The sequence below is a fragment of the Pipistrellus kuhlii genome, unplaced genomic scaffold, assembly GCF_014108245.1.
Source record: "Pipistrellus kuhlii isolate mPipKuh1 unplaced genomic scaffold, mPipKuh1.p scaffold_m20_p_8, whole genome shotgun sequence".
Taxonomy (NCBI): domain Eukaryota; kingdom Metazoa; phylum Chordata; class Mammalia; order Chiroptera; family Vespertilionidae; genus Pipistrellus; species Pipistrellus kuhlii.
Window position 1 is genome coordinate 32,294,650 of NW_023425584.1, and position 4,696 is coordinate 32,299,345.

Consider the following 4,696-nt stretch of genomic DNA (forward strand, 5'->3'; position numbering starts at 1 on the left):
CTCTGAGATTCTCAGTCTGTTCCAAGCTTCTGTGTCTCTGGATCTATTTTGTTCATCAGATTACACATATGAATGAGATCATGTGACACTTGTCTTTCTCTGACTAGTTTATTTCACTTAGCATAATACTCTTCAGGTCCCTCCATGCTGTCTCAAAGTGTAATGTCCTTTTATATTGCATTGACATAAAACTACATTACATAACAGATTTGGAGTATTGTCAGGAAAGCAGGACATTTTGAATTCCAACACTGTACCCAATCACAATCTTCAGTACTCAAGGGACCCATCTGGTGACTTTGTCTCATTGTGAGTTATTGTTATTTTGTAATAAAATGACCCTTTTAGAGTAGGGTGTGCATCAGACCCCTCTGCAGGCCCCAGCTACAGTGAGCAACATCACATGGCCCCTCCCACGGCCACGGGAAACTTCCCAGGCAGGCCAATGGCAGGGTGCTCCAGCTGCTCCCTCTGGGAGTTTCAGCCTCAGGCTCTAGCCCGAGCTCCTGCTCAGAGTCTGAAACTTGCACCTCCCAGGCAACCTCTCTCTGCCAGGTGATCCCAGTTCACCCACCAACCTGCAGATCCGAAGCTTTCTCAGTTTCTCTCTGGTCCTGGGTTCTGGCGGTGCCCCCACCCCTACCCTCACCTCCTGAAACATAGTAGTTCCTGACCCTGACTTCTGGTGGAGGTGATGCAGGCCCAGCCTGGTGTGGAGGGAGGCCATGGTGGCTGCAGTGCAGACAGCAGAGCAAGGCCGGGTCTTTTATTTATTTTTTGTTAATCCTCATCTGAGGATATTTTTCCCATTGATTTTAGATTGATTTTAGAGAGAATGGAAGGGAGAGAAAGAAATATCACATCGATTGGTTGCTTGTTAGTGAACTTTATATAAATGAAGACAGCTACGAGATTCAGCCAGATTTCTCATTGCAGGTCAGTATTATTGCATGAATATACCACATTTTATTTATGCATTTTACTATGAAGGTACAATTGGTTTCTTTTTTCCTCATTTTGTGGCCATTACAACTAATATCCCTATAACATTATTATCCTGCTAATTAATCAATATGCAAAGGCTCAATTTTAGTAGATGAGTCAATCAGTTTTCTAAAGTTGTACCAATTTATATGACTACTGGCAATGTGTCAAAGTTACAATGGTTCCATATCCTCATCAATCCTTGATATATTTAGTATCATCAATTTTATTAGTTTTAGCCATTCTGTAGTATCTCATTGCTATTTTAAGAATATTTTGTTCTAGGAAAGAAGTTGATGTACTAATTTTCTTAAAACCATGTTTCGATTTTAAACAACTATCAGAAAAGATTTTCATTAAATATATGTCAGTATATGTAAAAATTAAGGCCACTTCTTTTTTACATTTTGTGTAGCTGAAAAAAGAAAAGTGAATTACTGGTTTCCATCTGCTACTCTCTGTAAGGATTTCATGCTGCCTGGTCCCCAGGATCTCACAGCGGGGAGGAGGAAGAAGACAAGCTAACAGGTGTTAGTAAGGCAGTGTTAGAATAAGGAAGCGTGGAACATGGCACTGATCCTGCTTCAGGAGGTCTGGAAATGGAGATCTATCTTTAGATATAAAGGATAGGTAAGCTTTAACAGATGTAAAAGTGGGGGTTAGGGAATGAAAAGCAAAGGTAACCACTTATAAAAAGGCTCATCACCACCACCAACTCCCTGAAATCCACTGAGGAGTCCGCGTTTGGATTGTCTTAGGCATATGAGGAAGGTACCTGCTTCATCCTACCTCTGTCTTCTCCAAAGCATCTGTAAGTGTGTCATCCTCTCAGCCATTTATCCACTAGAGGCTGTGGCACCAGGGGCCACAGCAATGCCCAGTGTGATGTGGGTGCAGAAACAATGGACAGGGACATGTCTGTGCACACAGCATTCAGCATTAGTATAGAGGCTCTCTCCACTGTGCTGGCAACTATGTCTGTGTCTCCAACGTGACCTTAGGTACACGTTAGACATCCCCGGGCTCCATCTTGTCTATATTACTTATGAGGGTATGCCTTTGAGAAATTTACTGAACTATTTGGAGCCTTGGTTTCCCTCTCAGAAAAATGGACTCATTATAGCACCTCACAGAGTTGAATTCAGAAGTAAATGAAACAATAACTCCAAACGTGATAACTCAGTGTCCTGGCAAATGATAAGTGCTTAACCCGTGGTAACTATTATAATTGGTGAAGTAATTACTGTTATGAGATTCAAAGTGATACAGTATCTACTACAGTGTGGAAATGGGTGTGTGTGGTTGAGGTGGAAGGGCCATTTACGGCATAGATATTGAGAAGGTCAAGAATATTGTGTTGTAAATAAACTCTGAAGTCTCACAACTAGTGCATGACTTGGGTAGAGAGAAATTCGGAGAGTCAAATGCTAAATTGTATACAGAATGGGGAAAAAGTAAGTTTACAGCTCTAACCAGTTTGGCTCAGTGGATAGAGCTTTGGCCTGCGGACTGAAAGGTCCCAGGTTCTATTCTGGTCAAAGGCATGTACCTTGGTTGCAGGCACATCCCCAGTAGGAGGTGTGCAGGAAGCAGCTGATCATGTTTCTCTCAAATCGATGTTTCTAAATCTCTATCTCTTTCCCTTCCTCTCTGTAAATAATCAATAAAATATAAAAAAGTTTACAGTTGTGAGTACTTGAAGCACAGTTTAGTCTTGTATTATTGTTTATTAATTACTAGAGGATCAGTGCACAAAATTTGTGCACAGAAGAAGGTTGTTCCTTAGCCCAGCCTGTACCTTCTCCAATCTGGGACCCCTTGAGGGATGTCTGACTGCCCATTTAGGCAGTCGGACATCCCTCTCACAATCCAGGACTGCTGGCTCCCAACCACTTGCCTGCCTCTGCCTGATTGCCCCTAACCACTTCTGCCTGCCAGCCTGATCAACCCCTAACCACTGCCCTGACAGCCTGATTGATGCCTAACTGCTCCCTGGCTGGCCCAACTGCCCCTAACTGTCCTCCCCTGTAAGCCTGGTTTCCCCCAACTGCCCTGCTCTTCCAACCTGGTCATCCCCAACTGCCCTCCTCTGTTTGTCTGGTCACCCTTAACTGCCCATAACTGCTGTCCTCTGCAGGCCATCTTGTGTCCAAATGGGGCAGCCATCTTTGACCACATGGGGGTGGCCATCTTGTATCTTGGAGTGACAGTCAATTTGCATATTACTCTTTTATTACATAGGATTATATTATTTTCCATATAAACAACTGTAAACCTATTTTTGCTCCACCCTGTTTTAGCCAACAGGGAGTGATCAGGTAGTCAGCCATGATCACGTGGAAGAAGAGTATGAGCATCAATGAACTGGGAATTTTCCAGGACAAATGGGAGCTCAGAAGTGAGCCTAGGGAACTAAGAGGTTTGAGATAGGGGACTGAGAGAGACCAGCAGCATTCACTTAAAAAAGATGACAGAAGTTGGGTCCTTTGGGAGAATCAGGCTTCAGTTTAAGCAATAATGGGACAGTGTTCCAGAAAGTGGAGAGGTACAGTAGAATTTGTTCACTGTGGAAAAGGCATGTAAGCCCCCTGGGAAGGCTTGGGAGGACGAGGCCACAGAGGTTGGGAGTGACTGAGGGAGCCCTGGGCACTGGCGGCCATCAGAAACTCTCTACAGGGCCCTGCAGGTGACATTAACCCTGTCAAGAGACCTTCAGGAACAAATATACACAAATTAAAAAGAAACTGATGGAAGGAAATTCATGCTAATTAGCAAAGTGGTATATTCAATACTTCTCAATTAAACTTGTCTATAACTCTCATTCTCGATCATCTCAATAAAATCCGAGAAACTTTCCTAATGGAATAACTGCATCATTCTATCTCAAAGGCACTAGAAATCACCAGGGTATTCCTACATAATCTGTTCAAGACAAGCACTGGCAGTTTTACTTGGCAAATCCCAGAAGCTGCGAGACAGTGATTGGTTTTTAGAAACTCACTTTAGGCATTTCACTTTCTTCAGTGTAAGAAATGTGCTAGACTTTCTTTGAGAATGTCTCACAGCTGTTGAGACTCTTTGTGTTGTCCAGGACATGGTCTCCACTCAGGGCCTTAGACACCCTTTAGGGAAACTGGAGAGACCTGCCTGTCTGAGACACATAACTGCCAAAGTCAACTAGGTAACTTTGCTGCAAAGTCCAAGATCTTTCCAAACAGTAAAGTTGATGCTGCCAAGGCCAAATAACTGTATATGAAATAAGAGAAACACCCACAATGAGGGTCACAAATGAAGATGAAATCATTGTGTCAGGAAATAGAAGGAAAACAGTGATGGAGGGGTGTTGTGACAGGGTCTGCTTCCCTATTCAAATTCCTTATTTTGCTCTGTCTCCAGGTAAATAGCATAAAGGTGAGAGAGATCTCTAAGCCTGTGTAGCTGAGACAGATTTCATTAACAAGTAAGAAGCAGTGCAGACATCTGTCTGCCAGGACAAGCAACTTCAGACTAGGGGAAACTCTCTTCAGCTCATTCAGACATTTGGCATAAATCACTGGCTGCCGGCTGGAAATAGTTTCTTGGGAAGGATTTCCTGAGACATTAATGTTATGCTGGGAAATTCAATGCTGCTGAACAAAGAGAGCACTGTTTCGGAGCTCTGCCATGAATCTGGCACACCTGGGCACTCTGCTCAGATGCCAAGGCCCTTGCA

General features: G+C 43.4%; 1 long non-coding RNA gene across 1 annotated transcript in view; it reads right to left on the bottom strand.

Moving 5' to 3' along the window:
* Positions 1–3,345: 3,345 nt before the first annotated feature.
* LOC118711415 overlaps positions 3,346–4,696 on the bottom strand; it is a 13,678-nt gene continuing 12,327 nt past the window's right edge. Inside the window, exon 3 of the long non-coding RNA XR_004985702.1 lies at positions 3,346–3,375. This is a non-coding gene — a long non-coding RNA (uncharacterized LOC118711415). The remainder of the gene's footprint in view (positions 3,376–4,696) is intronic.